General features: G+C 28.9%; 2 long non-coding RNA genes across 2 annotated transcripts in view; one reads left to right on the top strand and one right to left on the bottom strand.

Annotated features, from left to right (window-relative positions):
- The window catches only part of LOC124419884, a 180066-nt gene extending 173392 nt beyond the window's left edge, over positions 1 to 6674 (bottom strand). Inside the window, exon 1 of the long non-coding RNA XR_006940871.1 lies at positions 6415 to 6674. This is a non-coding gene — a long non-coding RNA (uncharacterized LOC124419884). The remainder of the gene's footprint in view (positions 1 to 6414) is intronic.
- A 2134-nt stretch (positions 6675 to 8808) lies between these two features.
- The window catches only part of LOC124419629, a 67569-nt gene continuing 48592 nt past the window's right edge, over positions 8809 to 27785 (top strand). The window contains exons 1-2 of the long non-coding RNA XR_006940733.1: positions 8809 to 9169; positions 10564 to 11193. This is a non-coding gene — a long non-coding RNA (uncharacterized LOC124419629). The remainder of the gene's footprint in view (positions 9170 to 10563; positions 11194 to 27785) is intronic.

The raw sequence follows: 27785 nt of genomic DNA, 5'->3' as shown, positions 1-27785 counted from the left end.
AATGTCTTATGAAAGAATTATTTTAAACTCAATAAGAATTCAAAACGCATCTTTCACAAAACATTAAAGTTTTGACTTTTCACTGTTATTGTTGGTGTTTTGTCAAAACTTTAATGTTTTGTGAAAGATGCGTTTTGAATTCTTATTGAGTTTAAAATAATTCTTTCATAAGACATTTCTTATTGAGTTTAAAATAATTCTTTCATAAGCCATTTCTAGTTTTCCTAAAATATTGGGAAAGGTTTCCTGATGAGCTGGCTTAAGCAACCGGCGAAATGCGCATAGGAACTAGCTTCCCCACTATCAATACATTACAGTGAATTTATTTAAAAATTGGGGTTGAAAGCACGATAAGAAACTCTTTAAATAAAGCATTTTATTTGTTTTTTACCTTAACGGTATACGCACAATTGGGACGAACGACGAATTTCTTAAAGTTCGACGAACTAGTCGACACTAATTCGTTGCGTAAATTCGTCGAATGGAACACAATCAAATTATTCGTACTGCGAATTCGTTTCAAAATTTGTTTGTTCGAAATTTGAAAAAGTAAGCAAAAGGAACAAAAATTATATTTTTGTGAATCTCCACGATTTTGAGATAATTTTAACAGCTTTAAAATTTATTCGAACATTATTTCGATATTAGAAAATGTAAGAAATTGATCTCGAATAGAACTAAAATTATATTTTTGTGAATATCCCCAATTTTAAGATTATTTTAACAGCTTCAAAATTTTTTCGAACATTACTCCGAATTTTCGAACTTAATTTTAAATATATACAACATAGCATTGTAGTGTCATCAAGTGTACTCCAAATTACCAAATTTCAGACAATTCGGGCCACCAGAACTGTTTTTTTTAATTCTTCGAACTTAAACTGACATTTTAAGCGGTGTTGTCATAGAATCAAGTAATGATCGTCAGTAGTTTTTTAATCGAAATAAATGCAATTAAATCCAAAGTTATCGGTTTTATGTCCGATTTAGAATCAAATAAAAAGCTATTACATTGGCCTATTATCTTTTTTTACCTATTTTGAAGCTATATTTTTCTAGACAAAATTGTAAAACGCAGTAAAATTTAAAAACCATTTTAAAATTTTTAAGAAAATTAAGTTTAAAAAATTTTTTTAAATATAAAAAAGTTTAAATTAAAAAATCAAAATATATAAAACTCGAAGATATGCCTTAAATATGCTACTTAATTCAAACCATGCAAATTTATGTACTAACAAATCGATGCCAAAAGTCTTAAATTGATCTAAAACGGTTTTCAGTTCCCCTGCACATTACCAAAATTTGAAAGTGCTAAATTTTTTAATAACAAAAAAACACATAGATATCAGCAATAAAAATAATGTCAAAATATTATTATAATATATTATATTTTTTTTTTTTTTTTTTTGTTGTTGCAAAAACCACTATATACAAAAAATGGTTTTCAACTATATTTTTTTATAAAAAAAGATGTCGAAAAATTGTACTACATTCCAAACAAACAAAACTAGAATTACGAATAAAATGTTGGAATATGTATGTTCGAAAAACACGCACGTATTAAAATCACGTGAGTCAATTGTTAGATGACTTTTAATGAACTTTAACATGGAAACTTAAAATATTATTAATAATACAACCGCAAATACATACATATGTATGTTCATAAACATAAATGGCGACGTTGATGATGACGATTTTACAACCAAATAAAACTATTATTAAAAAAATAAAAATTAAATAATATGTACAACTAAAATAACAACGACAAAAACCACTATGAGGAAAATATGGTTTGGGTAAATAAAATAAGTTGTTTTAAGGTGTTTTAGGAGACATTTAAACAAATTAAATTTGAATAAAATAACAATTCATCTTTGTTACTAAAAAATACTTAAAAAAGACACAACATTTTTAATAAATAAAGTAGCAGCGACAAAAGTGAAAGAAGGACGGACAGCTTTAACCTTATGACATTTTTATCAAAAAAAAAAAAAAAAGCCACACGAAAAATTAAGTAAGGAAAAGCGGAAAAACGAACAAAGACATTTAAGGATATCTGACTTAAATGAATATAAATGGTCAACTTGGTTGCTAGCATTAACAAACAGTCCAAGAAAGGCAAAAAAAATAATGTTTAAATAAGGGGCTTGTCTAGCATTTAGGAGTTCTATAAACATTTTGACAGTTTTAGCCAAATGTTTTATTTTTCTGGTTTTCATCTGAGTAACACCCTCCTGCTTGGTTTTGACCGATATGTTTTTGTAGGGTTTTGGTATGTTTTTGTTGCTGTTTATATAAACATAATTGCTTAATTATGGAAATTTTAAAGGATGAAAAATAACAATGTAGAAAAAAGTTAAATTAAGAAGAAAATAAAAACACGGCTTCATGGAAAACAAGCAAAAATTATATAAATATGTAATATTATTTTGAATGTGTATAGTGAACTGGACTAACACGTAAAACCACTATTAGTACATGATTATCTACACTGTGGATAAAGAGAAAATGGAAAGTCTATATATGTAAAAGGTCCGAACTAGTTTTGTAAAATTTAATATAATTTCACGACGATTTTTAGTAAATACTTTATAAAAAAACAACGCCATTTATTGCAAGTTTGTCCATTTTTGCCAACAGTTAATTTGATTATACTAATTTTATTATTTAAATTACATTTGTAAGCCGTAGTACCCCCTATGACAAGTTCACCTAGTCCGATAATTTTGTCCCCAAATGTCCTCGTGGATATCAAAGTTGTTCGTGCAAAATTTGAAGTTTCTAGAACTTATAGCTTCTTAGTTAAACGATTTTTTGTACTTAACTCATATGGGAGGTGCCACACCTCCTATTTCTAGTCCGTTCATTTAGAACTTAAATATTCTCATCAATGTCAAAGTTATTTGTTTAAAATATGTGGACTCTTACTTTTCTATTTTAATTGTGTATTCAATTGATATGCGAGGTAATACGCACCCTGTCACTATCCGCCTATTTTTTATCTTTTTCTCATATTTACTAATTTAATTTTTTCTTCACAGCTAGGGCGCCCATTAGGTTCTCCTTGTGTTCATATGTATGTCAAAGTTGTGAAAACAAAATGATTGGATTCTGGCTATTGAAGTTTCCAAAATATGCACCTAAACTATCCTCCAATATATCTAGGAGACTGAGTTTCCAAACATTGAACTATAGTTCCGTTCATAGACTGCTATAAACAAATTTTACAATAACTATTTTCTTATACAGGAGGAGCAATAACGGCATAAGTGTTATTTTTCGGATCTGGCATATACTCTATGATATGGTGTGTGTTATAGTGAGAACTATCAATACTATAGTTTGTATGCTCTATACTACATTACAATTTTGGTATATGTAGCCGGGACTTAATCAGGTTTCTACTTCACTCTAGCCTAACCCTAATCTACTTTATAGTTCAATTTTCAAACGTTTGCATCAAGTAGAAAAATCTTTCTTTAAACTATTTTCCATACTCAAATCCTTCACAGTATACTCATAATTTCTACACTTATATTTAACAAGCTATTACATTTTATTATCATATGTAGTATATTATTTATTTTTTTCCTTTTTATGCTGTAAATGTTTTGTAAAACCATAACCACTCATTTATAGAAAGTAACATCCAGCTAAATCCAAAAAACAACTTAAACTACACGTTATAGCAAACAAAAATAAATATTATTAGAGAAGCCAGTAGCAGCAGTTAGTTTAGTTAGTTTTGTTGGTAGTAAAAGTGCGTTTAATATTAATTAAATTATCACAAACCAAAAATATTCACATCATACATCATTTTCTATTTCTATTTATAATAATGTTGTTGTATGTAGTAGTTGTTTGTGTTGTTTCTATAATTCGTCCTGTTATTTTGGTGTTATTTGGAGTGTGTAGTTTTTGTTTTTCTGTTTGTTGCTAATTATGTGTTTGACCAGTAGTTAATGGTTGTATTTGTTTTTCAAATTTTCAGCCTGAGCTGTCTAATTCAATAGAGTGTGTTGTTGTATGTTGCTCTGCGTTCGTTTTGGGGCCTGTCAGTGGTGCCATGTTGCATTATTAATATTTTGTGTTAATGCTTTTTTAGTTTTTGTGACATTGTTTAATTGTTAAGAAATTTTCTCGTTATAATGTAGAAATTTTTCATTAAAAATAACAGGAGGGAAAATGAAGTTGTATTAGATGTTTATCAAATGAAAAATTTTGTTTTATTAACATGGAGGCGGTGTATTAAAAATTGTTATTTGCTATTTTGTTTGGCTTTAGTTTTTCATCTGTTCAATGGTAATAGTTACTGTACTAGTAGATGTTGGCTTCAAAAGGAAAGTCAATTTATGCAAGCGGCTCTTATGGTGCATAAACCATTTTTTAATAGATTTCGTTCTTTTGATAAAATTTTATAAATTTTAATGAGCTTTTAAAGTAGTTGAAAGCAATTAATAATTTTTGATGAGTACATTAAGAGGTAGCAATTGCTTAAAGGTAATTTGTATTGCAATGGGTGTGAAGTTTAGTAAATTGGTTTTAAAACTAAAATGACTTTTCATATAACGGTAGGAACCATTGATGATAAAACAGATAATATTAATATTTCTGCGTTATGCGATAAAGCTTACAATCTTAACATTAGAAAACATCAGCAATAATCTTAGCCATAAATTAAACATTGTAATTTAAGTTAATGTCTTAAAAACCGACAACCAAGTAACATTTGTTAACTTTGTACACATTCTCTATATAATTTGGTTGATGACTATTGTAAACCTTTAAGATCAATTATTAGCTTTTTATTAAGGTTTCTTTATTAAAATGTCTACAAAATTTTATGCACCAAATATTTTCTAAGTTATTTTTAAAAATGCGATATGTACTTTAAACACATAGTTAACATTGTTATACAGAAGTATAACAGTAATTCAGAATTTTAAATGTGTGTATAGAACTACTATATTTCAGTGTTGCAAACATTGGTGCTATCGCAATACCTTTTATGGTGGTGTAGGGTATAAATAGTAACTATTAGGAAGATATTGTTACTATTACTGGTACAGGCGGACCCTATACCAGTAATTACTACTATATAATTAATTATAAAAAGTCATTAAATCCTACACGATTACACTTTAAAATATACCAATCGGCTCATAAATCTGAATCGATTTAGCTAAGACCGTCTGTCTGTGTGTCTCTATGTAAAACTTGTGCGCACGCTACAGGTCGCAATCTCCCGCATAATCATACCCATAATTATGTTAAATGTTCTTTTATGTCAACAAAAATCGGCAAAACCTACGGTCTAAATGGTACAACCGAATTTTGTAATTATCGAGCCTCATTTAACCTAGCCCCCATACAAATTCTATTTCAGAAAATGACTTGAAGATCAAAATACACTTATTATCACTAATAACACGATTTAATTTTACATAAATAACTTTGTAACCATGTAAACCTTGTGCGCAATGTACAGGACGCAATTTTCAAGATAATTTGATGAAATTTGGACCAAACATGTTTTTTGGCACAGGACGAAGCCTATTGAAAATGTTTGAAATCGGTCCATTATTTCACCTAGCCCCCATAAAACCGTACCTCCCGATTTGAACCTTTTATGTCATAATTACGTCAAATATTCTATTATCTCGTAAGGATAAAAATTTTAAAAATATACTCATGCTCGACGTTACTTTCCTACTTGTTTTTATATAGGGCTAAGATCGAATTTTTATAATTGACATAGGATCACGGGAGTGAAAAGGAAATTTTCCCCCAAAAACCGAATGTTTTTCAAAATAGAAAAATGAGAAAAAAAGGAAAATAAGTAAAAAAAAATAAATTTCAAGTTCAAGGTGGTGGTAGGACCAATATTTTTGTGGGTTACAAACATCGCTGCACACACGTAATAATACCCTCCTCGCTCATATGTTCCATGTTTAGTCAAAAGATCTAGCGAATTACGCCCTGACGTTACATTAACAACCAACTAGACAGACATTGCTTAAACGACTCACAAAGAGATTCTGACTTTATCGGTATAATTTAAGGCGATGGTATTTTTGTACATTAAAAACATTGCTACAAAATCATAATAATACCCTCCTGGCTAATGTAGTAATATAGAGTGTAATAAACAATTCGAAATTAAAAAGTACACATTTCTCTTCTCCCACGAAAAAACAACTCTGTTGTAGTCATTGCAAAGGCGTCCCTGACTGCATGAATGCATGTTGTCTGGCAATTGAATAATAAACAATTATATTAAATCCCAACAGGCGCTTTCTTATTGTTCTTAAACTATCATAATAAATGACGTTTTTGCATATATTTTCATTAAATAAAAGTAATAATTAATCAAATAATTGAAATAATAAAGAAAATAATAATAAAACATACCTTTATGCAAAATGAAACAAAGAAGTCGCCATAAAAAAATACAATAAAAATTATACATTCACTATTTTCACAAATAAATTCTTGCACAAATAAAGAAAAAACTTTAACACCAACTTTAAAAAAAACATAAAACAAAAAACTCTGAATTTAATTATAACCAAAATTTACTAAACAAACTAATAAATTATAATTTAAACAAATGAAACACTTTTATAATCAAATGAAAATATCAAATTACAACCAATTCAAGCAAAATAGACAAATAAACTAAAGAAAAGAATATGAAAGAAAACAGATGACAAGTGTCAAAAATTTATGTGGGAAAAATCAATAAATATGTACAAACAATAATAACAAACATATAAAGAAGCTGCATACACAGCATCAAAATAAAAAAACACAACGAGAACATAAGAACAAGAGCAAATATGAATGAAAAAAAGCTTTTTTCTTTCAACTAACATTAGAGAGAAAAGTGTAAAGCTTGTGTTGGTAAAATTTGTTTACAGGTCTCTGTCTGCTTTGTTTTGTTAAAGTTCAGAATTTAGTTTAGTTAATGTTAAGGTGACAGCGAGTGCATAAAGATGTGCTGATAAACAAAGGGATGCTTTAAAATAAAAGCTTTTCATGCTTACTTCTTTTTTTTACTTGTTTGAAGAAATGTAAATAAACAATGTTATTATTCTTGTTGTTGTTATTTTACAAAAATTATGACACTTTGATGTAATCTGTCAATAGTGTATGTTAACAGAACTATGTATCTTGTAAAGTTAGAGTTTAAAGGGAACAACTTCTGCTTATACCTAGAAAATGTACTTTGATCATAGAAAAATACAAAATTTGAAACCAAATTTTATCCTAGTTCGAAAGGAGCGTGTACAATGTGGTTAAACTTTAATAAAACTTTTTAAATTTTAATATCTGTCCTATTTATTTTACAAAAACATAACCGTTTTCATGACAAAATTCATAGTGATGGAACCTTATTTTAGTTATAACTATGCATACATGTGTTACATTAAATTTTAAAATATTTGGAAGCAATCGAACACACGACCTCTGATCTGACATATTGGAACTAACCTTACTTTATTTTATGATGATTATGTTGATACAACTTGGCAATAACTAAAGACAGGATTATATAATGACGATTATTTGTTTCTCGTTGCTATATGTCCTTTGTGATATCCTTTATGAATAGTACAATTACAAACGAAATATCTGCATTATTAAATTCTACATTTAGTAAAAGCTAAGTTGTAAAATGAGCCCTAGTATAGCAATGAAATCCAACGTAAGGAGATTCGACCCTATATAATCCTGCCATCACAGACCCCTCCACTGACTTAAATTGAAAATTCTGACACTAGAGTAATTTAAAACAAAAATATATTAATTTTGTTTTAATTTCCTAAATAAAGTTCAGCGGATTTTAGGAAAATATTGTAAACATTTTTAGAATATTTTTAATTCACAAAAAAAAAAATTATAGTGCATTCGACAATTTTAAATCAAATTTTAATTTTTCAATAATGTTCCATGAAATAAATCAAATCTCATTTCAACATTAATTGCATAAATCATTAGGCGAAGCCAAAACCGATCAATGGCCCCAAAGAACAGACGCGGATCTAATTTTGTATTCGATCACTTTCCTTCAGTTTTATATATTTTAACAAATGCAAAAAGTACTTTTACCAATAAAAAAATCTTTCATATTATAACATTGACAGCTTTCAATTCTTAGAAAACTGTCAAAAACAGCCTCTTTTTAAACAACTGTTAAAACTGTCATGTTAGCCATGATTTTTATCCCCAAAATTCATAAAATGTTAAATATTTTTCCGTACAAAATAGAAAAAAAACACCAAAATATAAAAAAATCAAAAACATCTATTGGGGTTACTGGAGAGCAATATTATATTTGTTACGATTTTTCTATATGCTTTTTGACATTTTGTTTTGAGTACAACAATAAAAAAATTCTCTTTGTTTGTTTGGTGGGGTGCCTTTTTGTGTCTCTGTCATGGGAGCATCATCATAACAGACATCGTCATAGACATTTTTGTTTTGTATCCCTTTTGCATGCCATTCTTGCTTATGCATGGACCTCTCACATCATAGAAATCAATTTGTATATGATTTTTCTCTATTGTACTGTTAGTTTTGTTGACACCGCCGTTTTCGTTGCGCTTGTCAATTTTTTCCCTATTGTATCCTGTTGTCCACCACCCCCCTTCCGTCACCAGCTGACATCTGTTATTTTATTCTGCTATTCTTTCTTTCATCCTTCCTTGTGTTTTTTGGTGTCTGAGTGTTTATGAATGTATGTGTATGTGTGTGTGTGCGTTTGTGTTTGACAAACGTCACGCAACGCGAATGAGAGTTTTTTTGACTTTTGACCAAATCGAACGAAATTTGTGATATTTTTCTAATAATTTAAAAAAATAGAAATTTTGCAAATCTTAAAATGTTCCTAATACCAAATAACAAGTGAATTTGAGTGAAATTTTATAACGGTAAATGGAATTCAATAAAAAGGAATCATATTATTAATAAGTTAAATCAAAAAAATGTTTTAGAAAAAATTGCAAAAAAAAGTGACAAAAAAATCCTAGATTGTCTCGCAATTAGAAATTTATGGTGTCGCGTATTTGTGGTTCGTTTGATGTCGTTGTGTTTTGTCGATGGAGTCAGTCGGTAACGGTTTATTGTGTTATAGTATTCGTATATTGTCATTGTTGTTCTTGCTGTGAGTATTGTGTTGTTGGTGTTGTCTATGGTGTCACCACTCAAAAAAACCCAAACAGTATAAAAATAAAGGTTTGGGAGTTGAAAATTGAGTAGCTGCCTCAACCAAAACATACATAGAAACACACACACATAAGCATTCCGACAAACACACACAACAATAAACCCGCGTTTTGTGGTTCATTCGTGTTAAAAACTTTTATGGAAGATTTTTTTAGTTTTTTTGTTTGATTCATTTAAATATTTATATTATAAACATTAAAAAAATATAAAATAGTTTTAATTTCTGTGTGTGTTTTAATAGAGTTTTCGCCTCCACTTATATTAGTTCCACTTGATAATGTGAGTAAGTGCAAGGAAGATTTTGTCAAAAGGGTACATTTTGTTTAGTAGCAAAGTACCAATATGCAATTTAATGTTAATATTTTTTGTTGAAGTTTGTCCGTTAAGGATATAAATTAAATTGTAAGAAACTCTGACTAGCAATAATTGTAAATTCATATTTTGGCAGCTTCTCATACGTACTGATTCTGCATCTAAAAATTTATATGATATATAACTCTCAGAGATGAAAAAATGTAAACAAGCTTCTCCCTATTTTGGACATTCTAATACTGATATTGCAGTAGAATTAATTGACTATTTTGTTTACCAAGTTTAAAATTCTTTTGGAAGTTATGAACGTCTATATGTATCTGTATAGTACTGGCTCAAAGGTGACATGATTCGATTCTATATCACTTTACAGGTGATATAATGATCTAGTGATATAGTGATCCAAAACGTCCATATGTATATTGATATCATAGGTCGCTTGGTTCGATTTACTATATCATTTTACAAGTATGAAAATTTGGACATCTTTTGTGGAAGTGTTATGAACAATTTAAACATGATATTGCTTATTAATTAAATATTACGTATACGCTCAGGTAAACACAAGTAAGCAAGAGATTAATGAAAGATCAAATGATACATTTCATTCCACCATCATACTAAATTTAATTGGCCTATTTTATATAAACTATATTATGCCCAGACTCTACCCTGATCAATCAATTATTGAACTAAATCTGTTTAGTGTCAAACTTTACTGAAGTACATTATTTGCATTTCAATACTAAAAAAGTTGCATTCTTTAAATCAGCTTTTCAAAAAGTACCTTTCACCGACATAAATACTTCTAAGGTGTTGCTCTCTTTTGTTTTCTAGTACACTCCTGGAGAGAGTAAGCATTTTGTTGAATTTATTCACATTCCCAACATATTTCTATCAATTATTCTTTATCTTTTTATTTTTTACATGCAAATTCTATTGTTTTTTTTGTGTACTTATATTTTCATTCATACAAAAAACAAACTAAAAATATTTTCTCCGGTGTGTTGTCCTTCAAAGGAAAAAAATACACTCACATAAAAAGGAAACGACAACAAAAATAAAGGGAATTTGTTTGTTTACATCTCTTTTATATGTATAAAAATGTGTAAATTGTTGATGTGATTTACTACTACAACAACAAAAAACTTAAGTTTGATTACAACAACTTTACGAGAGTACTACATATATATATAAGTGATGTCTACGACAGACATATATAAAATATTCGTCTCCATAATAGTTGTAGTAGTAGTAAATAAGTAAAGTGAGAAAATTTTAATTATTCGTAATGCCAAGTGTTTGTGTGCAAAATATGTAATTGAGTAAATGACTACAAGTTGCAAGCAACCTGTGCAACGTCCAGCTTCATCATCACAATAACGTAGTAATATTATTTAACGAGTAGTGTAACCTTGTCAGATGCATATTAAATGATATTTTATTTCATATGAATTTTCTTACATATATACATGCAACACACATGTGCTTACATATACTACATATTTATATAAAATAGCACTTGCATTTAGACAGACGGAGAGACATACAAATAGACATTTACTAAAATGTATTGTTGCACTCTGAAGATGACTTAAGTTGTTGTTGCTGTTCGATATTCAACAGGTTCTGGAAAATGGTAATTAAGTGGTAAGTACTACAAACATGTATGTAAACTAGCGCATATACTTATGTATGTACATATGTATGTATATGTGAATAGACTTATTTTATGCATTTTTAATTAAAAGCTTACTTTCACTTTAGTATAAATTATATTCTTTTATTATATACATACATATAAGGGATATAACTATGGATTTTTTTGAAAATGCCATGGTTGGCTTAACAAAAGTTTACGCAACAAAGGTATGTCCGTCTGTTTATTAAAATCATTTTTTTGAAGGCCCCATATATATCTTTATATGATGATATGATCTATACAATATACTTTTATCTTATGGACTTTTTTGTTGAACTAAATAGCCCCGGGTTATAGGCAGCTACTTGTGCATCATTGGCCATAACAAAAATGTAACGACAAGGCTCTTAAATTAAATAGTCAAAGTTTCTTTAGTAAAAAATATAACAAAAATGTCCACCCCGTATAAGTCCGGCATTTCTTGACCGATCTGAAAATTTGTGTCTGACCTATTATCCCATAGTACTAATCTTGGTATAAATTACATCCAAACTATATACATCGTAAGTAATAATAATTTTTAAACAAATTATTGTGCCGACCACCCCCACAACATGCTTCTGTTGTCTACTCTATTTTCCTTTTTTTATTATTTTTTACTGACTTCGTTAAATGTCACCTTAAAGATCCGTGTATTTAAGACAACAACACAGCAAAATATTTGAACTCGTTAACTTGATTGTTAGTTTTAAGGTTTTTCTTTTTATTTCGTAAAGTTTTTGTGTTTTTTTTGCAGTTGTAGTTTGTTAAAGTGGCTTATTTGTTTACGATGACTCTCGTACATTATGAGCTTGTTACAAAAGACCGCCTTGAGTTAACGATGGACGGACGGACAGACTGGCATACGTTGTATGGACTACAACGACGACTAACGACAAATGCCAGAGAGATGGAGAGTTTTCAGTTTCATGTAACTTGTAAATAAAATGTCCATGGTGGCAAAAAAGTTCATAGTATTTTGTTATTTATTTCCTTTTAATTTTATATATAAATACGAATGTTTTTAATATATTGTTGAGTGTGTGTGTGTTTGTACGTTCTGATGCATGTACGACAGCAAACAAACGCTTGTATTTAAGTACGTATTAAAGATAAACTGAAAAGTTTCTCAAAATTAAAGATATCTTATCCATCAGTTTTGAGTTTTCTTCGGACGACGTACTCTATAAATTTAGCAGCTCAGAAAGACTTTTTATATGGAGTCCTAAAACATATTGCAAAAGTTATAATAATCGCAGAAAGCAAAGTAATTAAACCTGCTTTTCTAATTACGCCTCTAGGAAAACTAGAGGCGATATAGCCAAACTGATAAAAAATGTATAATCAATTTAATTTCCAAACAAAACTTGATTTAATGAAATACAAATATCGATTCTGTGGCCATGAGACTTAAGAAAACATTTTATTTATTTTATTCCAAAAGTGATCTTTTTTAATAATATTGAATAAAGTTAAACTTTATTCTCTGAGAAATGGAAAGAAATAACTATTAGTATCCTCACGAAAATCCTAACCAGTTCAACAATAAATTATATGAAGTTGATGACCATTTTCTCCCCCGAGGAATGGCGCTAAGAAATGCCTTATAACTACTACAACGATTATGGCAAAACAAAACATTGCTGCAATAAGATACATGTCAAGCAAAACGCCTTAAAGTTAATGCAAAAGGGTTTTTAATTTGAAAATATTATAGCAAACAATTTAAAGTAAATTCTCAGTCTGCTCTCGAAAAACAAGATGACAATATTGTTGTTGCTGTGTGTCCTGTTGCTGTTACTGTGTGTTGTTGTACTTTCGTATGTAGTTAAAAAGTTGTAACAAAGGTGACATTCTAGGTGGCATACATACATGAAGAATTGTACTCCACTCTCGTTTGTCGTACGAATAGACCATCCTGAAATGTTGTTAAGAAACGTGTTTGTAGGCATATTTAAGATTTTCTTAAGGTTTCTTTATTTCTCTCTCTACAGCGAACACAGGAAAGCCCATATTATGCTGCCAACTCAGAAGGTAAATTTTCAAGCTAAATATTGCTTTTATTTCTTATTTTTTAATTTCCTCTTTTTTCGAGAATTGTTTAGTTCTTCTATATTGCAATTAAAATCATGTTCATTGCACATGCGCGTCTAGTTTAGTAAAGATCTATAAACATCGTTGTCATTGTCGTTGATGTAGTCTTTTTTCCATTTTATTTCTTTCTACTTGGTTGACTAGGGAGTCTTTAAGAAGTAGAAGTTTTTTTAATAGTTTGGGGGGTCTTTTCAGAAAAAAATTAAAAAATAAAAAAGGCATTAAACTTAAATACATTAATATTTATATAGAGTCTCATAAATGTACTCGTTCTCTTTTTAGCTTAAAATCAAATATGTGTGTTCTTAGTTTTTACAATTATTATGACTTCTGTTGAATTCTGAAAATTAACATGATCTTACTATATAAAATTTTTATATTACAAAATAATATTTATTGTAATTGCAATTACACATTTTTTCAAATATCATTATTCTACTGGTATTTTTTTGTCATTTAAAAAGAATTTATAAGTCTTCGTATTACACAATGCATAATTGATTGGCATAACTAATATATTCAAATAATTTATCAAATTGCTAAATGAAAACTGTTGAATGCAACAATACCATATAAATTCCATATTCATTTTTTTTTAAAGAAGGTCTTTTGCCAAAAGATTGATGCAATATGTTGGTTTATGTTATGCAGCAAATAACAAAAATAAAACATCAACAATAATGAATAATTATTAAATGATTGACATGCAATTTTGCATGCATTTAAGATAAAGTGAAAAAACAAAATTGGCATCTTATAATGAAAACATATTGGAAAATTATGTTTTTCTTAATTTATTATATGTGGTTATAAATTTTAAATATTCAAAATTTCTATACAATTGCAAATTGAATGAATAATTTTGATTAGATATAGTTTATGTATATGCCAAAGGTATTAAAAATTTTTAATTTTTTTGAGTACGATTGACAAAATTTTTGTTTATAATATTTGTGCATTGTTAAAATCAAAAGTTAAACTACTTTGATATATTAAAGTTTTTCCTGACAGTTGAGGGGTTGGAACATTGCAAATGTATTCTCCCACTTTAAAGTAACGACCAGGGCAACCAAAAATATGATTGCCTGGTGTACCATGGACACTTGAGCAAGCTACTTAGCAAAAAAAGGACTTCCAAAAAAGCAAAAAAGAAGTAGAATATACTTCATGGAAGTACTGCAAAAGACTTTTAGAAGTTATGATTTTAAAACAGTCTTCAAATTCACTACATCTGAAATCATTCTTAGGGAGTAATTTTTATGTTATTTTTTGTAAGTTATTAGGAAGTGAAATTCTAATATTATAGAATGCAACTAATTTGACTTAAATAAAATTAACATAATAAATTATAAATCAACTACAAAATAAAATGGATTTAATTCAAAAAATTCAAATACAAAAAATATAACTTCAATTTTAAACAAAATTGGACTCTTTTCGCTTCTCGAAGAAACATGAAGATGTAAAAGAGGTTTAATCCGCAGATTGCACTTTCAGGAAGTACTTCGTTTTATTTTAGCTGGGAACTTATACATTTCAGACAATTTAACAAATTTTTAGCATCGATTTGGTAAAATATATTTTTGCATATTTTGTTCTGTTTTACTACTATGTTCGCCAGTCCGTCCATTCGTGTATCCATGTAAAAACTTTACGCACTTAAAAACCTTGTTTTTGACCATATTCAAGATATAAAATTTAACAAAGTATAATGGCATATTTTAGTTTTTCAAGGTTTAGGTAATGATATCTCGAAGAAACATGGAGATGTGAAGGAGGTTTAGTCAACAGATTGCACTTTCAGATGCCATTACGTATTTCATAAATAATAGTGTCTTCTCGCTTATTAAAGGTCTCAAATATAGTAAAAAGGTGAGGATTTAATTTGGAAAATAATAAATTCTGCATATTTTTAGATTTTAAGTGCATATTTTATGCGCATAAAACACTTTTTAAAGCATATTATTGATTGCCCTGGAATGAATTATCCAGGTTAATATTAATAATCGATAGAATAACTGATCTCTTGACACTAAAAACTTTCAAAATTTTCCAACATTCTGACAATTAGAGACCACACTAATTATGTTTGCATTCTGCTTACAAGACTATAAGACAAAGTAAATCCAAAATCGCTTGACAGCTATCCTTCCTATTATCAGAAAATGGGGATAATTTATTTAAAAATTTCAATTTTTATTTATTCATGCATCAATATACTTAATTAAATTTATTATTTAAATTAACTGATATCTTACAAAGAATTTTGTTGAACATACATATTAAAAATATATTAACAAAAATTTTTAAATTATTAATTTATCTTAAAGCAATATCAAAATACTGGCATATAACAAATTTACACAGGCAACACAATTTATGTTGGATTTTTCTTCTCTTTTTTTCATAATTGTTGCTGTTGTTATTTTATATTTGATATAAACAAATCAAACATGAATCAGACAAACAACAACCAGAGACAAGTAAATATCACATTACATATGTTAAAATATTATACTACACATATTTAAACACAAAAAGACAGACACATATAAATTGAGGAACGGACAGAAAAAATACATATATACCTACATCATTATCATCGCATACAGTATTACAGCAGATATACCAAAAAAAAAAAAAATAAAACAAACTAACTGACTGAATGAAATGCAAACAGTCTGAGTAGTGTTAGTAGTATAAACCTCAACTGTATCTTAAAATCTTAAAACAATAAAAATAAACATAATCACAAGATAATCATCTTGAGTATAAGATAAACAACAAACAAATGCATAATTTACACACATATTTTTATATCAAATAGATAGACAGACAGATAGAATGAAGGAATATAAAGACGGACATACATATGTATGTACCTACAGATGGATGTGGTATGAATGGAACTGACAAGTAAATACTGGTATTTGAGAAATTCCTAAAATCAACAAGTTAATATCACCGCCACCCAAAAATTAAACAATGAATATACATACATATGTATGTATGTATGTATGTTATATGAATAGGTCGAATTTTGTGTACCATTCAAAAGTAGTTTTGAATGGCACACAAATACTGCTTCTCTAGGTTCTCGGAGAGGAATAATTTTTGAATTGTTGTATATTGGCAAATACCCTCGATCTTAGTCTCTTAGCAAGTACATTTGAGTCATTTATTCAAACTTCAACAGATGTCTTGGTCGGTCAAGGATTTTACTACTGTGATATATTAAAGTTGTCGAAGACAATGGGAGTTAGGCAAAATAATAAACCTATTTTAAACATTTTTAAAAGGCTTAAGTTCTTGGGTGTAAAGTTTATGAAGTTATCTTAAAAATTGTGAATCGTTTATGTGCTATCGATCTACATATAATTCTGATAAGTATTTAAGCTACAATACTTTTACTAAGGAAAACTAAACGGGAAAATGTATTCGCTCATCACGAAACCATAGGTATCTCTAAAATATAACAGATTGCATTTCACTGGTGATTAAATTGTATTTATTGTTTCTATTTTGAGAAATCTTTCATCAAAAAGTTAAAAATATAGAAATTTTAATAAGTGCTCTAAAATTAAAGGAAATAATTTTTTACAAAATCTTTTTAACATTTGATCATCATCTAAATCTTTTGAATTTATGGTCAGCAGAGACCAACCATAATATCATAGTAAAGCATTTAAGTTGAATTGCAACTTGCCTCAGATATATATCTAAGCCATTTGTTGTTGAATAAAATTGTGGATATTTAAGTCAAATTTTAAAGGGGCTTTTTATAGAAGCTAGGTTCAAATATGGTCTTATAATTATAAAGTTCATGAGGGTCTTCAAGGATAGTATAGAACTTGGGTTTGCAGCTTTTTGTAGAGATACGATTATATAAAACAATTATCTTCAAAATTGAGACCTGTAGTTTGATTACAAGGTTTACAAGGTCGGATCGACTCAGAAAATGATTCTGAACCGATTAGTATTACGTTACAGACATCAGCACAAACCCAATATATCCTCCCCACTAAAGTGGTGTAGGGTATAAATATAATATTGTTGAAATTTAATTAATATGCAGAATCAAATAAATTATATATACATACGTATAAGTAGCCAACAAAAACTAGCTAATGACTTTCAATTGTAATTATTTACCTAACAACATACTTTTCAATAACTACTACATATAGTCTGGAATAAACTTTATAATTCATTAGTCCTCTTGCCTGTGAAAATATAAACGCTGCATTCGTTATTTAATACGATTTACAACGACTACTTTCTTTGATTAACCGTTTGTGGTAAGTACTTGCTTCCTTGACCGTGTTAAAATAATGATTTAAAATGCTATTGTGTAAGTATATTTTTGCTTTTTAACCCATTACATAAGGCGCATATCAAGGGAGGTAAAAGAAAAATTTTCCTTTCCCCCCTAAAGCCGAAAATCTTTCATACAATATATAAAACTGAGGAAAAGTGAAAAAAAACTAAATTCCAATCTAACGCTCGAGATTGATCTTCGTTACATAAAAAATTCAAGTTTTTACTGGGTACAAACAATGTATTACGAATAAAATCAAATATTTCAAACTTAAATGAAATGAAATTACATACACGACTGAAAGTCTCATTTTCATGGAAACAACTAACGACACCTTCTTCATATAATTCACATTTATTTTGTTATTTTTTTTTATTTCCATCTAACCACAACATAATTTAATATAAACAAAAACTACAAGAAAAAATATTAATGACTTATCAAGGATAATTTGACAATTGACCATAAATCAAACTTTTTCAGTTTTGGGTTTAAAACGAAATAAAACTAAGAACACAAAGACAAAATAAAATACAACAACTCTAGTGATAATTTAAAATATGATGATGACTATATGTATGGTGTTGTTAGAGTTGTAGCTTCATACAACTCACATAAGTTGTTGAATATGTCCACACTTGAGTATTACTTTTTTTTGGTTTGTCTCTATGTTTTTTTTTGGAGTTTCTCAAATTTAGTTCTTTATATCTGGTGTGTCCACAGTCTCAAGTCCTCACACCGAGTGTGGCATCTCAATTTCATTGTACCGCCAAACTGTCGTCTTTGTTGTTATTTTGTATTCCTTTAACAGGCTATCTTATGTAGTGTGGTGGACATACTTGTTGAAAGTGTCAAATATATTTTTGTTTTTGTAGTTTTATTTTAATTTAACACCTTTACGATGTTGTTGTTGGTTAATCTTTAGTTTTTGTTGTTAAGTGTTATATTCAAATGACATGTTGTTTGACAGAGTGTGGTATTTGAAAGTGAAATCAAAAATTTGGAGTTTTTTGAATTTTATGCGTCTTAAAAACTTGTTACGAAATTTCTTTTGATTTACATAAATTTTGACAGGTCCAGCCAGACATATAGACGTGCTATAATATTAAAGAAGATATTAGTGTTTAAAACTAAACATATTTTTACTGTTACTACTAAATAATACTCGCCAAAGATTCTTCATTTCTCTGTCAGTAATTTTTAAAAATTTTTAATTAAATTTAAGAACAATTAAATTTTAAATTAAATTCTTTATAATAAATTCAACCTATTTAATATGTTGATATACACCCATTGTTAAAAACAAATCAAAAGTAATTATGTTAAAATTCTAATACAACTCATGTTGCATGATCCATATGCATGTTTAGACTTGGTGTAAATAAAATGTTGAATATTTTATTTATACCAACAACATCAACAAATTTCCAAAACATACAATCCAATTGCTTTGTTGAAAGTAAATTAACAGCAAGTTGGTCGGTCCGGCCAAAACATTTTAATATACATATATAAAAATATGCACTTATAGAATTCACATGTCTATGGTTAGTACATCATCATCATCATCATCATCAAAATAATATTGCAACAGACATAGCAACAAACAAACATAAAATTGACTACAGTCAAAAACATGCAACCAAAATCCCTCTATAAGCTTATAAAATACAATAAATCCAACCACAATAAAGGACACACATGTAGACAAAATATTTTCATACGAGGTTGGCAGAAAAAGTTTTTATGCAATGGAAGTAATCTAAAATATATTTTCCAATGTTTTATAAAATATTTGTAAATAATTTCCACGACAATAAATTAATTTACTTCAATTTACTTCAGCTATTAACATCTGATCATTGCTGCCCCGTCGCTTGACAACCGAGATGCAAAACTTCACTTCTGTTTACAATCAGGCAGATGGGATGACTTCTGTTGAGACGCTATCAGCACTTAGAAACGTAACCGGTAGACTGAAGAACGAAGCCATTTAATAAGCCGGATACTTTGTTTTTACTCAAAAGGAACACAATGTGGTAAATGTATTTGCTCGGAACATACCTGGACATGGAAGGAAAATGCAATGGTGTCAATCACCATTCAACACAACAAACCCACTGTGGGTATACGGGCGAATGAAATCCGTATACCCCCACATTCATCCTGTATTATATACATTTAACACCAACTCAATTCCAAAGCTTAGTCCCACAGCCACCGAACTTATTCCGAAATATAGATTTCACATTTCATTTAAATTTAAACTACAGCCGCTACGTGGATCCCAAAGGAATCCCAACCAACTGATAAGACTGGGCAACATGCCCCCATAGTGCCAAATTATGTTTTTCTCACCACTTTACTCTGGCATATCAATACACCAAGACGAAGGTCTTGCCCCCTGGGGAAAGTTACCTTGAATTTGTGCGGCCGTTTGTAAAGTACAATAATATTTGTCCTTTAATCCATTCGTATGTCCGTTGATTAATCCGTCCATGAAAACTTCCTAATCAGATTATAGGTCAGATTTACTTGTTTTAGTATTCTAAGTATTGATATTTTTCGATGCTTTAAAATCTTTAAATTTGAGATGCGTTTCTGATTTCTCTGGAACCTATTATCCAGCCTGAATGAACCGTATTGAAATTCCGTTACTATATTCTAAGCTAAACATGCTAGCCTCTACATCTCCAGTTCCTACAAATCAAAGTTCTGATGCCTGAATGGCACAAAAAAAGCTCGAAGTTACATTAAACCTAGAAGAAATTGTAAAGCTTAAAAAGCTTTACTTAAAGTCTTCTCATTTATACCTTTTTGGAACACAAACAAAGAACTTAATGTCCACAAAATTTTGAAGGGCAGAGGTAGAGTTCATATACTTTCTGGAATCGTCTGGTAAAATATTTTTTAAAAAAAAAATATTTCACCAACAACACAGCAATCGTTACATAATACATATAGAATTTCAGTAGCTACACTATTCAGAATCTCAAATGAATCGATGCCTGCAAAGTCACCAGTAATGTTGGCACTGAAGAGTTTGAAGTTAAAGTAAGCCTAGATATAATTGTAAAGCTTAAAAAAGAGTTTCAATAATAGCTCCAATTTACAGGCTGCTTATTCATTTCTGGTTGGAAAACATTTAAGTGGATAGGAAACCATTGTCCCTTCATTAAAGCCATGAACTTTGAGCTGGACTATACTCTCAAGTTTGAAGGTCAGTAATCGGTTTAACATACTTCCTGAAAAATATATTTTACCTTTACAATCGAATCCTTACACTGCACCACTTTTTACTAGAAAAAGACTTGTTTAATAACCCTCGGAAAACAAACTAGATGAGACTACAAGTACATAGAAAAATGTCTAAAAGCTTAATATGAATGTAGTTCGTACAAACATATCAAAGAAATAAAATCATTTTAGATAAAAAATCGAGGCAAACACATCGACAACAATCATCGTCATGATGCACACGTTGTGCTGTTTGTTGTATATTGCAATCGATGTTGCTGATTAGAATGGGAATAAGAATAAAGAAATGATTTAGTTTTCAAGCGACAATCAAGGTAAAAACATAAATAGAACTTGGAATTGAACAACACACGAATAAAGCTAGAAATTATTAATGTTTGTGCATGTGTTTCATTGGAAACGTTGGCAGAGCCCACCTGTTAACCCGCACATTTATTTGGGTGTATATGTATTTATATGTGTTGCACATTATGGCCAATGTTGTTTGTGCTATACGCAATTGCTATTAAGCGTTTTTTGTTGTTGTTTATACATGGTGTAATCAACATCTAATATTGTTCTCAGTACATGATCATCATATATGGATGTTGTCCATTGTACTTATTCATATGTTTAAGTTTTTTCTTTCTTTTGTAAATTTGTTTTTCAAGTCCAAATGGAATTGGAGTTTTTTTTTTGAAGGTATCGTTCATCGTCAGCGTGAAATCACTCGTTTGTTTGCTGATTTCACAACAGCGTTTCTTAATTTTTTTGTTATTATTGCAATTTATTTGTATTTTGTTGCAAATTGTTAGCAATAATGTTGAGGTTGATTGTATGTTTGTTTTCTTTGCTTGAATTTAGTTTTTTTTTATCATTTTGCAGAGTTTTTAAATATTCCTACGCATTTGTGGAACCTTTTTTCCACATTCTGTGCACTACTTAGCTGGGGGAGTTATTTTAAAGTGATTGAAAGGTCTGTAACATTTGAGGATTTATTTAATGATAAACTTGTTCATTTTTGAAGTGTCTTGTCGTTTTAGCATGACGATTTTCTATAGGGGAGTGAGATACATTTATTTATATTAAAATAGCTATTGAATTTATCTGAATTTTATTGCATATAAAAAAATTTTGATAAATACAGACTTTAATCAAAAGTTTAGAATGGTCTCTAGATTTTAAATTCTATATTTTCAAAAAATAGGGTCTCGATGAATTTACTTTTTTTATTAATTAATAAAAATTCTTTCAGATCATCAGCAGCATTGAGATCTTTTTGGCATTGTTGCTGCATTGATGGAGCAAAAGTGTGCGATAGTGGCGTTGGTGTTGTTGTTGAGTTGTGTTGCAATTTTACTATTGTTGTTGTTAATGTTGTACACAATCTTTGTTTGATTCTTATGATGATTGTATGTGAAATTTGATACATTTTGGCATTTGCATGTTCATGCATTTCATACCAAACAACCATCAACCAAAAATTCAGCCAACAAACAAACATTCATTCCACGGCTGCAACAAAACACCATCATCATTGCAGCATAAAATGAAAATAAGAAATAAACTGAAAAAAAAAACAACCTCAATGACCAGCAATGAATGCATTTAGTTTTGTATTTAAGTTGATTTTATTTTAGAAGGATTGCATGTAATATTGTTATGTTTTGTTTGTTGCTGTTGTTGTTATTGCAGTTGATGTTCATGTTGTTGTTGATGATGATGATGATGACGACGATGATGATCGTCATCTTCGTTTTGGTGTATTTTCAGATTTTTTCATCGTTCGTTGTGAGTTAAGCCATCCAAAAAGTATACAATCAACGAGCCTGCCCAGCCATAGTTGAGAGCAGCGTATCATTATTTTTGAAGTTGTTGTTTTGGGGCCTAAATCTAAATCACCCATATATTCCGTCTGGTTAAAATGAATACTTTACATTCCTGTTTTATGTTTAACGTATGAAGAATATGTCTTCATGTCCGAGTATTATATTTGAGAGTTGATCTCTGGATGTGTTCTTTCTGGCTATATCTTTGGAAATGCATCTTTTATGTTTGTGTATAAGAGTTTGTCTTTATATATTGGAATTTCGACCTTTAAACTTTTGCCCAACAACCATTTTTCATTCTTGTATATTCGTACGTATGTACGTACGCCTGTCCCTCTGTACGAATATTTGCAATTATAGTTAATTGTATGTGTATTATTTTCGAGATGAATACCAAGATAATTCGTTATATTTATTTCAATCGACATTAACAACATAAAGACCTTCTTAAAATGCGTTTTTATGCTTTTTTTCTTTTGTTATTTTTGCACTTGGGGAAATCTTCTTGATATTTTTTTGTTGCAATTGTTGAGTGAAACGGCGCACGTGTATACATGATGAATGTTTGTTGGACAGGAAATAACAAACAGAATATAGAAGATGAAAAAAATTAAAAAATTAATTTATAATCAACAGGATTTGCTTGAAGGTAAAGAATTGATTTGTATATAAGATTTGAAATCCAAGGTAATATTGAGGTCAACTTTTAATGACTTTTTTAATAGATATGCATGCACGCATGTTTTTTATACATTGTTCATAATTGTATTAAATTTTTTGTAGGTTAGAATATAATTTTGTTTCAAAATGGCAAAATTTTGACAATATACCTATAAAACAGGCAAAAGGTCTTTGTTGGAACTATATTGGTTACGCATAATAGTTGCGTTCGCTAGCATATCTTCAATCTTCAATACAATGACTTTTGTAGAAGTTATGATGAGGATGTAGAGGAGACGATTGGATATTTCCTTTGTTACTATCCCTCTCAGCTATCAGTACTGCTACCTTGGGTAGTCCGAAGTTGCAGGATTGAGGTGAATAGGATAGTATCCTTTGCTCGTACCTCAGGTTGGTTTGACTCCACACTGAACATGAACACGTAAGCTCCCATGGGTACGTCGGTATGCGATCCACTTCCGGATCGCATAATTACATATTTTCTAAACATTTCGAAAAATACATATTTTATTGCTTAATGGATTATTGTGTTTAAGCATGGGTAAATCGAAAGTAAAATTTTAATAGAAAAATTTATATATTTTTTTGAAAACATTTCAATTCAATTTCATATTTTGATTGAATATTTCAATAAGAAATATAAAAAAACCGTTCCTCAATTCACTCAAAAGGAAGAGATCTATTAATTTAAGTCATTTTACAACTTAATTTATGCATAATTTTCTTTAACAAATTTTTACATATTTAAAATCCTTTAAAGAAATTCAAATACAACTTAACAAAGACAAAAAACAGATTAAAATTAATTTCCATTAAAATGTATGGTTTTGTTTTGTTACCACTTAAAGTTAATATGCATAAAAATAATAAAACAACAAAACAAATCAGCTTAACTTAATATTAAGGCAAAAGTTCATTGACTATAAAATCAATTCTTTCAAAGCCATTAAGGTATTCTTTTATATATGTACATATATATTTTTTAATTTAAATTTTTTTCCGAAACATTTATTGTATTTATCTTAAAGAAAAGACGACCCGTTCTACATAATAACTTGGTATGACATGAACAATTAATCTCAACTTATGGCTTCAAAAAATTATAAAAAAAACAATATGTGTATGTTTCTTTTTGTAGTTAAAAACCCTTTACAATGGTTTAAGAAAAATCAAATAAATCAATTTTATCGAATTTTTAACACAATAATTATAAAAGAAATTAAACCGATTTCTATTTAAAGGCTAGATTGTAATAGAAACAAGTCACAAAATGGATAGAAAAAACTGATTTAAATATTTAAACACTTAACAACAGAAAATATATATATAATTTTAAATTGTAGTAACAAAAACAAAACAACCTATAATATACAAAAAAACTCTATAATATTTTATAATGAAACCAATCAGTCGCATAATAAAACATTATTAAAGGTCAAAGAAAAAAAATATTAACCCTTTAAGGCATATTAGGTGTGAAATGAATTTTACATTGCGAAGAAGACAACTATTGATTTGACGATCTTTTAAACTATAAACTAGACTATAGAGTAGACTATAGACCAGACTATAGACTAGACTATAGACTAGACTATAGACTAGACTATAGACTAGACTATAGACTAGACTATAGACTAGACTATAGACTAGACTATAGACTAGACTATAGACTAGACTATAGACTAGACTATACACTAGACTATACACTAGACTATAGACTAGACTATAGACTAGACTATAGACTAGACTAAACTATAGACTATATACCAGACTGTAGACTATAAACTAGACTATAGAATAGACTAGACTATAGAACAGATAAGACTATAGCCTAGTGCTGTTTTTTTGTTTTTTTTTTTTTGTTAAGTGTGGTTCTATTCTGATTTCAACCATTCAAAATAATATGATATTCCTTACAATAAGAAAATTACGCTTTAAAGTGGAAATACTTTGAGTTTCTCAAATACATGATAGTTATTTTAATAAATTTCCAAAACGTTTAAGGGTTAATATCCAAGAATAAGAAACACTACAAAACATGCATTCCCCCCAAAACAAAGAAAGTCATATTGAATAGATAAATAAGATGGACAGACATAAAACTACAAAGTGTCCATGATATAATAACCCATTAAAAATTACTACTAATGTGCACCTTACACACAAAAAAGAAACACAAAAACAAAAAACTACAGAAAAAGAAAGTTAAATAAGACCATACCAATCTCAACACTTACAATACATATGTACATACGTATTCATATATGTACATATAAGAAGGTGCATTTCAAAAACACCACAGATGGATGGATCGATCGATGCATGTTGTATGTCCATATAATTTTCTTAGAGTCACATACAAGGAACATTTTGAAAAAAAACAAAGAGTCACGATTTTACTTTTGTTACTACTCTACTGTTGTTAGAGTTATTTAAGTATAGAAATAGAAAAGTCTCGAAAAAGATACTAATAGATTAAAAGGTTTTTCGTTATGTTTTTTATACAAAACTTTTCTATATACATATGTATGTAACAAAATGTTCTTTAATTCAGTTTATTGTTGTTGCTGTAAAACAGAGTACGTTAACATTCATAACGTGCCGCATATTTTTTGTTTGAAGGTATTGTTGTATTTTTTGTTATAATGGGTGCTGCTATTATTGTAGTTCATATTAGAATTTGGTGACCAAATTATATTAAACAAGGCAAACTGGAACCTCTTTTCTTTTATTTTGTTTTTTTTTTCTCTAAAAGCAACCATCCATAGGTTCGACCAACTGTGGAGACAAAAACATTAAAATAAACGACCGCCAATCCATCTTCTTTTTGTTACTTCGACGGAATGTAACACAAAACCCCACCGATTATATTGAAATTGTAAAAAAAAAATGGAACTCAATAAAGAATAAGAAATAAAGAACGAAATGATCCAACCGAACAATGAGGACAAAAACACTAAAATGACTTAAATGGATTTTGTGTCAATGTCTATAGGTGAATACTCGAAAACAATATTCAATCATTATAAATAGTTTTTTTGTAGGTTAAATGGTTTCAAAAAGAATATAACTAGGAAAAATCTTAGATAATGTATATAGGTTTGTATTAAGGTTTGCAAAAGTAATATTAAAGTGTTTACCTTCAATGCTTTAATATTTTATAATAAAACTGTTACAACCAAAATATTAATACAAATTTTAAATAAATTTAAGCTAATAAGAACAATTGACCATAAACAATGTTATTAAATTCATATTGTATCCAAATAAATGCGGATAAAATATAGATTTCACAGAATAAACAAAATTCCCACAAGCAACAATACCTGGTAAGTAAATCCCATTGAAAGAAATACTAATTTTAGTTTAATTATTCTAATGTACATATACTTGGTCCTTATACAAAAAAACAACAAAATACAAACACGTATATGTGTTGGATGAAAAAAGATTAGCTACCTGGCAAAGCACATAAACTGTTCCATAATAAGAAGTTTGTTAAATAAACAACCTCAATAATTTCGAGATAAATATTAAATATCCAGATGGATATGATACCGCGAGATAAATCTCTGTTATAAACCCCCAGAAAATATAAATGCAAAATCGGCTACGACCTCTTTTTAAACCAAAAAAAAAAGACAAGATTCTTAAAGCAAAAGCTGACTAGGTACTTACGATGAAACATTGTTTAGAATACATGATTACTACATCTATAATATGTTCACTGTAACAATATATTGTTCTTAAGAACACATAATGGTTAGTTAAGTTAGATTTAACATTTAGAAGTTCATGGCAATTATAAATTACGCGCTTTTCATGCTTCCTTCGCGTTCTACGTTTCAAGTTACATGCGACGCTTTTTAAGCGTAAATTTTTTGTTTTATTTTTAAAAAACTTTGCGTTTTTCTACAGCTTTAATTTATTTTTTCATAATTAAACTCATTTTATTTTAATAAAATTTATAAATACGCATTAAATAAACAATATAAAATGTCAAAATCAGCTGACATGTTCGTGCGCAGCTTATGACGCTTATAAAAGTAGAAAGTAGATCAACTTTAGGCATTCTACGCGTTAAGGCATTCTACGCTTCTCTACTTGTAACCTTCATAGAACTACTGGGATTTTCTACAAGTATTATGTAAGTGTGCAAGAAAATGTGGGGTCACAAACGCTTATAAGCTACCTTGAAGTTTTTTCTGTTCTTTTATTTTTTTGCCATAGAAATCCACTTTATTTAATGAGCATCAAATGTCTCGTATTCCCGTTTGTTATATATTATTCAAAAACCGACCTACAAACCAAAAACAAAAAGCTACCGATAACAACAACAAAAATAACACAACTTACTAACATTTCAATTAATATATTGTTACAAATTCATTCTCGTATGAGA

Source organism: Lucilia cuprina, chromosome 4 (genome assembly GCF_022045245.1).
Source record: "Lucilia cuprina isolate Lc7/37 chromosome 4, ASM2204524v1, whole genome shotgun sequence".
In the NCBI taxonomy this organism is placed as follows: domain Eukaryota; kingdom Metazoa; phylum Arthropoda; class Insecta; order Diptera; family Calliphoridae; genus Lucilia; species Lucilia cuprina.
This window is presented reverse-complemented; position numbering and strand designations above follow the sequence as displayed.